Source organism: Hyalella azteca, unplaced genomic scaffold (assembly GCF_000764305.2).
Source record: "Hyalella azteca isolate HAZT.00-mixed unplaced genomic scaffold, Hazt_2.0.2 contig14219, whole genome shotgun sequence".
NCBI classification, from domain to species: Eukaryota; Metazoa; Arthropoda; class Malacostraca; order Amphipoda; family Hyalellidae; genus Hyalella; species Hyalella azteca.
Window position 1 is genome coordinate 37,821 of NW_025944111.1, and position 10,441 is coordinate 48,261.

Here is a 10,441-nt window from a genome sequence, read left to right on the forward strand (position 1 = left end):
TAATGACTCAATTGGCTTCTCTGATATGTAGTATGTACCGCTTAAACTGCCTCACAGGCTAATGTGGGCCATGGGGGTGAGATAAATTTTGCTGACTGTGGTGTTAAGACATGTACGTTGCTGAAATTACTGAAAGTCAATTACGTGAAGTACCGAAGTAAATGTTGTAGATGACAGTTTTTTACATGTATTTAAGTAATAAATTCTTCGGTAGATTATACTAGAAAGTATACGTGGTCTGAAAATTTTCAAATCGTTAATCAGTTGAAATTACGTTATTTAGAATAATTCATGATGTTTTGAATTATAACGTCACAAAAACCTTCAATCGGCATTGCATTATTCCGAAGTAAATAGCTGAATGAGGAGGGTCGCATCGACTCAAAACTGCACGAATGTGAAACAAAAATATCCGGAACATAGATATAACATATGCGGCCGTGTTTCGGAATGTTTCGAAATTGAACAGTGAAGTTTTCTCTATTTGTTACTATTTCAGTCTTCCCTTAGTACGTCAAGCGGATATTGACATAAAGACAGAACCAGTATGACAATAACGAAGACGTACGATGACCCAAGAATTGCTGACCCCTAAACATCTTAGATGATATAACGCTGGGAAGTGGACCTCACCCCAACGTTCCATCACCTAACTACTGGGAACTGACTGGAACCATGCTCGATTGTAGGGATGATTAGATTGATGTGTTTGATATGATGTACATTTTCAGTTGTGTCACATTTAATTATGCTTCATTCCTTTCTCAAACGTGAGTGGAAAACGCCACCGTAAACACTGCAATTGCAAATTAGCATCAGAAACCGATCATTTTAGTTGTCAACAGACATTAACAGTTTCCTGAAACTCATATTATTGACCCCAAAAACATGATCTCGGAAATTATCTGGAACGGCTAATCGAATGTGAACTGTTACAAGGATTTGCTTTTAACATATAGGTTTAACTGTTGGCTTAGTAGTCTGATATTAATAGTTGGCTAAATAGTCTGATATTGTACGTGCTGCACCCGAAGTAATTATTCATCATAGAGTGATAGAAGGAATCAAAGGCTCTTTTTAGCACCACTCCGAACGAAAAAATAACTGATTTCTTAAAACAATTAATGATATGTTTGAATTTATATCGTGTTTATCTATTACTTGAAATTCATTTAAATTCATTTGTTTCAACACCGAATCTAAAATGATTATATTTAATTAAAATAATTTACTGTGTGTCGTACGAAATGAATCAAATGTAATAATATTACTATTGACACAACATTATATCCATGTAAATTTTCCAAATTTCGATCGGCAAAAACACGCAAAAAATATTGATTACGGAGTCTAAAAAGAAAGGTTTCACTTTAGGAAGTGAATTGTTATTTCTCTCTTAGGAAGTTGATTTTTCTCAGTTTGGTGTTATCTTTATCTGTGTTAATACATGCAGATAAAACATCTGTGCTAATACAGATACATTGGTAACTTTTTTATCATAATCACGTTAGCAGAACACGATGGTCTTTAAAGCACGTCTGCAGTACATGACTTAGAGGCTGACTATAGTGATAAGCATAGCATTTGGGGCTGTATACTTGCAATGAACTTGATTTCTTTAGAGTTTAGAGATATAAAAAACCCGTGAAGATTGTTAGTAAGCTTCGCAAATTCCCAATAATGCCTCAAAACAATTGAATAAGAAATGATTCAGTGTGGCTGTCACGTCCAGTTTGCGTATGATGTGTAATTTTTTATTCGTACGCCAATAGCGCGGACGTCGCAGTATTCAACATCACAGCCGGGACAGTTGATAGTTGTTGCTTGGAGTAGCGCTACACCTGCGCTACTCCATAGGCCGATTAGTTACAAGTGTCGTATGTTCCTTGTCAATTCATTGTGATTTCTGATTTTTATTCATTTATCACTAGTGTATGTAACGTAATTTTGCTCATCCCTCAAGACTAGGGTAAAGCAACCGAATTCCACCTAAAGTTTTCCAATTCAGACTAGGGCTGCCATTCACGGTCAGTGACTTGCAGTGTTATAAGCGATTCATTCTGATACATTTGGCAACACTATTATTTAAATGTCGTTAAATCTGATTACTTGAGTAATTGAAAAGCACTTTTATTTTTTTGTATATATTACTTCCTATTTATTTACTGCGCTTTGTGTCCCGCAGTTTAACATAAGTGAAATCAAGAAGATCTCTGAACACTTTATTTCTAATTGTTCCTGCCTGGCCATTATTGAGTGGCCCTTGCCAGAATTCTAGCCAGGACAGTGGCAACGAAAATTAACAGCGAACCACTCATTTCACAAAGGCAGTCCTTATATTGAACCCTTGGTTCGACAACTGTTACAGGCTGCAGTGCGTCTTGCCGCTTGTGGTTCGTTCCAGGTCGTCATAATAATCTCTGTTGTTAATGTTGAAAAACTTGAGTCATATGAATGTGATTCAAAAATTTCTTCCATTTTCTCCACTATAGCTCCACGCTATATTGGTGATAGCCCAGTAGTTTGGGAAGCACGAGGTATCAGGCCTAAAGTTAGAGTAAGAAATGAAACTTTGTTCTAAGCATGCGCCGCTTAAAATCGATTTATTGGATAATTGGCGTTTTACCACTGAAATTAAGTATCGCAGGATAATAAAGTGCACAATTGTGTAATCAGCTTTTTATTTAGTTCCCAGCTTGCGATTGGAAAGTCTCCACGGTTACTTTGACCTCGTTAGCAAATGCAAGAGGTTGAATGCTACAAGCTCCCAATAAAACTGTGAGTATTTTCATTATTTACTTAAACAAAAAGTTAATCAGGCTTCGAGAATTATTTCTTGTTACAAACGGCACACAAATTTCCTGGAATCTTACAAACGTACAGTGCGAGCTTTAAGAAGTTCCGATACAGCCAACCAGATCATATGTATGAACAAATCATCCTCAACCTCGAGTCCAGTACTTTAGGAGTTTTTTTTAAGCCAAAAGAGTTAAATTCACATACCTGGCATCAATATTATTCATCTAAAATTAATCAAAGTTTCTTAAAATAATTTCCCTCAGCAATCATTACTTTGATCTCAGTTTTAGCGCACTAAGAACGTGCATTACCGTGAGATTCATTCCTTGCATGTGCATTAGGAGTATTTTTACATATTTTACTGGAAGTGTGGAAGTGCATCCAGATTCCATATAATGTGTTCGATATGAATACTTTGGAATACTTCTCTTGGTATATAAGAACAGTCAATGTAAATCGGATCCTGATCATTAAAACAAGAATTAATCGTGCGGTGTTTACTGATTCTGAGTTCATGCTCTGCCCGACAGGCGTCGCAAATTTGTGCGGGCTCAACAGATGTCGGAGAGCGGATGTGCGAAATGTGTCAATCCCCTAAATAGTTTCTGGGAAGCTGTGCAAATCCAGCGAAGGACCATTCCGCGGCTCGCACGTTCGTGGCATTTGTCTTGCCGCTTCTGCAGAAAATTTTCTCCACGCGCCTAACACGAGACTCTTCCGAGTCTTATTGCCAAGCGTTCTGCCCGGAAGAAAATTTGCGTGTCTTGGTCCAAGAACGAGACCATGAGTAGAATCTTAATCTTCGATGGGATTATATGCACAACCTGGCCTCCGAATACCCATAAAAATTAACGTTGAGTCGACACGGGCGTGAAGGCATTCATTCAATTTGCATCTATGGACTACCAAATATATCTATTTCGTGTTCCGATCTCGGATATGTAACGTGCATCTCCTCTACGAGTGTACCTGCTCTTCGGAATCGCTCTTGCCGCATGCTACAAACTACTGAAGTTGCATCTAACTGAAAAATCTCCAATCTTCAAAGCCTCCATACTTTAAAGCACAACTTGCAGGTCATTCCGAGCTATATACTTCCTGCCATTTTATAATCCTTTCCCAAACACCGCCTTATTAATTATTCCTATATTCTTTTATACTAATTAAGCTAATGTATGCTCACTGAAGTAAGTTCAAAAACCCACGATTGCACTGAACATATTACTACCATTTGACACCAGTTTCGAAATTAGATAAACTTTTGCGTCTTTTAAATGAAATGGGCATACACCGATTGCAAAATCAACTTTCAATCTTTGATCTATTCCTTACATTCCAGTTTGGTAATGCCTTTCCGTTCTCCCACTAATCATAAAATTTCGTGTCCAGGTAAATGCCGACACTACAAAAGCATCGTGCTCATACTTGCTCTTATTCCGGCGCCAAGCTTCAAACGCACGCACAAAAACGCAGACACACAAATAAAAATTAACAAATATCGTATACAAGATTATAGGCGCCGGAGCACGGTTTATAACAAGTAATATTATAATCCTAATAAAATGCCGTGCTGCCGTTGTATTTAGAATTTGGGAAAGCGTTTTCACGATAACTATATTATTAAATGCGATGACACCCAAGTAATCACCGATACACTTGAACCGAAATTATTTGCAATCATACCGAAATCAATCGATGATTATTTGCATCTATAAACTGAATTCCTGGAGGTAAAGTTGAACGTTTCTCACCTCAAATCAGACACATAATTCGAAGTTCTGTTGTAGTTGTTAGTAGTTCATGGATGCTCAGAGGTAGGAACTGCATTTCTCGTACAACGATACTCCGTCAGGTAGCACAATTTTACGTGACATTGTTTGTGCTGAAAACCTTCTGATTATGAGACTAATTTGTTGCACGATATCTCGGTTAAGCTTTTCAGTTAATGTATTTCGATTCTAAAATTCCTCAACATATCTGCGAAAAGAAATCTTCACACCGATGATGGAATGATAAAAAATTTTGAACGTAATGCAACTTCACTTTCATACAAAGTTTTACTAGCATTTAAAGTTCACTCTTTTCTTATCTGTTATCTTGCAGCTCAAAAGGCTTTACTGACCAAGACTAGAGCGTCCTGAAAACTACGTTTTAAGTCTCGGAAATGGACCTGTCGTTCGGTGGAGCGTAGTTTTAATTGTGAGCGACGTCTGTTGAGCCAGCCAAAATCTTTTCAATTACGGAAGGATTTTTGTGACCTTTTATACCCGGCCTCAAACACGCTGCGGAGCCCCGCCAAAGCTTAGCTCTGGATCGGAGGTTGCTCGGTTTGTGGGCCATGAACTACAACACGAATAGGATAAAAGCTTAGCCATAGACTTGACAACTATAATTTCTAAACAAGCTTATAGTTCAATGATACCAGAGATCTACAGGACCAGATACAATGTTCTGAAGGTGTACCTACTTCAAAGTAAATTATATGAGAAAATACTTAATGGGTCAGGCATACATTTTGGCACTTTCTCCCCGATGAGTCGTACGAAATAATATGACTTTATGTGTTGGAAATTCATTGTTAGCTGCAGGATCTACTTCCTTGCATTTAATCAATGTCGACTCGGTTGGTGCTTTTTTGTGTCCCTATAGCCTTTTGATTTAATTTGATAATGAAACAACTACCGTAAATATCTACGAATCAATGCAACTCAGAAGCAATCATGCGACCCGTGTTTTATATCTTGTACGCAATGTAATTCTAGTGTGCTGGACTAGATCTGTCACTAAACTATGTCACAGCTCGCAACAACAATTCAGCCGAGAAATAGGAGGGTTGAACCGATTAGACTCGTCCAAACTTATCAGTCTTGCACGAACTCAATGGTCCCGTCCATGGGTGAACTTCTATTATTTCAACCATGGTCTTGCACATCTGTCTTTTCCAGTCTTACCCAGGTTTTTCAGACCTCAAGACTGTCATGAAAGACGTCAAACTTGGCGTCCACGTGCTTCGTCTTTTACGTCAAACTTGCAAGACTTACTATAAGTTTAAACTTGTGAACTGGGCTTAACCTTCTTCATCAAGCTCTCAGATTCCAGCACATTGATTAAAACAGGATGATCCTTTTAATACTGGATAGGTAATTAAAATATAATTCCATTGATTTTTTGCATGATCAGTGATATTACTATATATTTATCCGCAGTTTTCTCATATCTGGGTTTTCCTACCTGCAGGTAGGATGTTCGTGGCCAGCCTTGAAAACTTTCTTTCGAATTTGAAAGAAAGTTGAAAAGTCAGTTTTCTCGCAGTCAATCCTTACGTAATTTTCTACAACGTTGAGGTAGTAACGGATCTTTACTATAGGTAGAAATTCACTGTGTGATTCATTCTCATCCAATTCACTTTTTTCAATTTAAATGCGACATCCGAGACAATGTATACAGTTCATTCCAAGCAGCATGAATGAAAACACTAGCTTGAGTTCAAGCAAAGGTTCATGGCAGCGTCAATGACAACGGTAGAAATACAGTGGAGAGAGAGCTCCCGCTACAGCTCAGACTACAGAATTACAGAAAGCTAACGCGTCAGTCGAGTATTGAATGTCGGTGAGGGAGGTGTGAGGCCAGCCTGCTTCTCGTTCAGCGTGTGATCGGACTCAACGTTCCAGTACAATGGCTTACGCACTTTGTGACGTTCAGTTGTTGGTTTCACTAATGCCAGCCATCATTAGTTGCATTTAAAAATATCGCCTTTCCTCTAAGTTTTCATTCAACATTTTTAGGTTTTGCCACTTTCCATAGTGAACTTTCATCTAATTAATTCTTAATTTAAAAGGTGTCACGTTCTCGAGATTGCATTGAATTTGTATTAATTTATTGTATAATAGATTTTATCTAATATTCTATTCAATACAGGCTTATTTAACTCAGATTTAACTGATTTTGTGTGATGGTTTCATTAAAAACAACAAAATAGACTCTGCATGCGAACTGACGCCTGACGTGAACGGTGCTAAAACACGCACGTTTGCGGGTGATCCAATCGACTACGTGAGTCTGAGAGCAACAGCAGCGGTTGGAGCTTGAAGTTGAAGGTAGGAGACCTTGAAACCCACCTTTGCTTGTCCTGCTATGGCACCTGCCTCTCTGGTCACTCAAATTGCTCCACGTTTACCTTTTTTTGCTCAACTACCCCTACGCGTTTACATGTATCATTTATGTCGCCAGCATCGTCATTGACTCAGAGCTGCTGCCGTAAACTCGTAATCTTAGTTATTAGAAATACGTTCAGTGTTGTGTATAAATTTCTAATAAACTCGATATCCATATTGATTAGCTACTCATTTACTGTACCTACTGTCTTACAACGTCTAGAATTGTTTGGTTAAGGAATGTTGTGATCGGAAATTTTAGCCTTCATTTTAGCTAAAGGAGTTCGAAGGTTTATTCTCATAATCGTAAAATGACGGTGAACCAATAAAACGGGACTGAATGGCGATACCGAATACCTATGAATATTGTTTTGGCGCTGTAAATCAAGTGAGGTTTTGAAAATAAACGAGCATCTCGTCATCAACACCGCGAATCTGAAACCTCATTTAACTAATTTTAATGAGGAATTGTGGCAGTCAGTAACAAAAGATTTTTATTTCGAGCAGTAAGTGACAAAAGATTGGTTATTTCCAGCTGTAATTACCAATTTGAAGATGTCAGAGATGCATCATCGTACGAGACTAACTACCGCCTCCGTGGCTATGCGTCAGGCGTTCTAACGCTTCATCCTTTCCAAAAGCTGCTCAGTGATCTGCTCTAGCCTTCACCAGGCCGGTTCTAAAGTTCTGTTCAAAATCTGTTCCTTTCGCTGCTCAGTATTGTTTGGCTGTTACAATGCAAAAATGCAGCTACCTTTGCACTCTACTCTGTCTTATTTCAACAGGAAAAATCTCTTAACACGTACAAATAAATAGGCAAATTTTTTGTTTTGCTTCATGCAGTTACCCTGCAAAATTTGGTACGGCTTAACCAGGGATGGATAGCACGAAATCGACGCAAATGATTTCGTTTATTTGTTTATTATAAAATTACAATTGTGAGTTTCTGGTTTGTTAATGTTTGTGTCATTAGAGATAGAAACGTTCTCATCAAAATGTATTGTCATTAGCCGAAAGTTCATCACTTAACTGATTGAAGGAAATGACTGAAATGGTAAACAATTCATATTCGTAATTTCGCAGCTAGTTTTAGCAATACAAGGGCATATCTTCCAAGATAGTAGATGTGTCGGGATTCTATGAAATCAAGTGATGTCCACCCATATCTTCCTATGGCGGCAAGTGACACCGGAGACAATTGGGCTTCGGTTAACAAAGGCCGTGTAAAATATGGCTAAATTTGTTCGACTTGTCGCGAAGATAATGTCTTGGTTGTAATCGTGATATAGGTAGTGTTGCAAGTGGGACTTGATTGATCTTCAATGTGTGGAAGATGACTCTGACTTAACCGCTCATTTAAATTTGGCCATGGAATTTTTTTATTAAATATTTGTATTGCCTGCTTGATTTTATGTTCATTCTGTATTATTGCCTATATGCTAATACACTAACACATCTAGTATGGAATCATAGCAAGGAATGATGTATTTTTACATCTCATTATTTATGTCTTTCATGCCTTAGTATGGGAGGGAGTTCCAATACCTACGTACCCTATCAAAGTAGTTGAAGGGGCAATTGGTAAATATTTTACTCGAAGAAAACGACTCTCCATATTTTACTGTTGAGTCGGTAAATTTTAGTTCTTAAGCAGTGCACGTTTTATAGGAGAATTATAGGTTCAACTACCAATTATACGGTTCCGTTTTTATTATTATTCTCATAGTATATTTATGTGCCAGCATGGATTCCGATATGATGGATTACTTGACATCAAAGAATGAAGATCACTTGATTGATCAAATCGCTTATCAATTTGAACTTTAAAAGCAAAGAAATAGCAGCAAAATTCACCCTTGCAGGTATATCTTCATGGTACAGAAAGTGGAGAGCTCCACGCATTTTTTTCTGTTAAATAAAATTATTATTAATTATGTAGTATTAATTCTAAGGTTCTGAACACAATTGTTCAGAACCTTAGAAAAAAGTTGCAAGTACCTATGACTGTGTGTTACACAATATCGATTTTTTTTTTTTTGCTGCACAAATAAAGTGTTCAATCGCTTCTACTCACATACGGGTCGTGATTCGTGAAAATTCTTACAAATGAACAAAACCAGTCAGGGATTATGGGTAACTGATATGAGGGCCTGCACACATCCGTCATTTATTATTTGGCTGTAACAGCATAATATCTAAGTTATATGTCTTACTGTTCTGGTGTTAGAAATTTAAGGACGTCAAAAAGTCCATAACCTTTTTTTGCGACACCTTGCTGAGTTTGGCCTGTGCTTTGTGTTGCCGAGCGGCGTGATGGTCAGAACTTGGCGCCACGGAGTCCGCGTCGAGCCTCGTCTGGGTTCTTGTGCTGCGGCGAGCAAAAATTTCGATGCTCTGCCGTGCCGCGCCGTGTGCTCTATTTTATTATTACTGCTTTTGCGTTGCTAAGAATATTCGCATGGAGCAAGTATCAATTATCGTGTGCTTGAAGAATAAAATGTTATCGTTGGATCTGAAGTACAAGTATGTTTGAATGGTACACGTCTTCATTGACCTTAGCACTGTTCGCTGTGCCGGTTCTATATTATTGTTATAAGCTTAACACGGATAACCGATAGCGATCGGTAGTGTTCTGTATCTTCAATATATTTTTTTGTAACTTGCCACTCGTGGATAACATCTGTGCTACATGTGACGCATCCAACGTTATGTTTCGCCATGTGCCATAATTAACTGCATGAAACTAGAGATCAGCTTGCATATCTTATGGATTTTTTCCATTTTACATCTGATTCCTTTCGAACTTTTGCGTAATCAAGTTAATGGCATAAACGGTTTAGTAGCAATATTATAAAGCTTTTATATTTTGATTTAGAGCAGAAAAGCACTCACTTGGCACTTACCATACATCAGCATCTACCGTTGCTATGTGACAGCCGCGTCTGTGCGGCCAGCTCGGTAAGTGCTACTGAAGTAATGAACTCCCAATAACTCGCAGTGTCCGGATGCCTTCTATATTTCCCCTCTCTTGAAGCAGAAGACTTCGTTCATTCCCACTTGAAACCTTCGTCTTGAGTGAATCAGCTCTACCGCCCTTCCTGAAGTGGTTACTCCCTGCACTGCACTCGTTTGCAACACTCTTGAGAAGTTCGTTTATGCGCCGGAATCTTATTGCTGCCTCACTCTGACGCCACGTATATATCAGTTTACTGAGCATGACGGAGCCGTAATATGCTAGTCCCGTCCTGCCATACGGCCAACACTATCCTGACTCCTACGGCAGCTCAGTGGCACTACTCATGCTTCTCTTTGTGCTGATCTAATCGCTCACTGAGTGCTCTGTATTCTCTGTTGATCTATCGTCTCGCCAGGAACGACTGAGAACTTGATGAAGCGCGAAAAACTGCACTGGCGCCACTTAATTTTTGCTGTTTAATGCCTTTGTCGACGGAATGCATGTCCAATGTCAAAATTTATAGATATAAATG

General features: G+C 38.4%; 1 long non-coding RNA gene across 1 annotated transcript; it reads left to right on the plus strand.

Moving 5' to 3' along the window:
- The first annotated feature begins 1,839 nt into the window (after positions 1-1,839).
- LOC125178992 lies at positions 1,840-3,871 on the plus strand. The gene is made up of 3 exons (XR_007157110.1): positions 1,840-2,027; positions 2,689-2,778; positions 3,330-3,871. It is a non-coding gene; the product is annotated as an uncharacterized LOC125178992 (long non-coding RNA).
- The last annotated feature ends 6,570 nt before the right edge of the window (positions 3,872-10,441 follow it).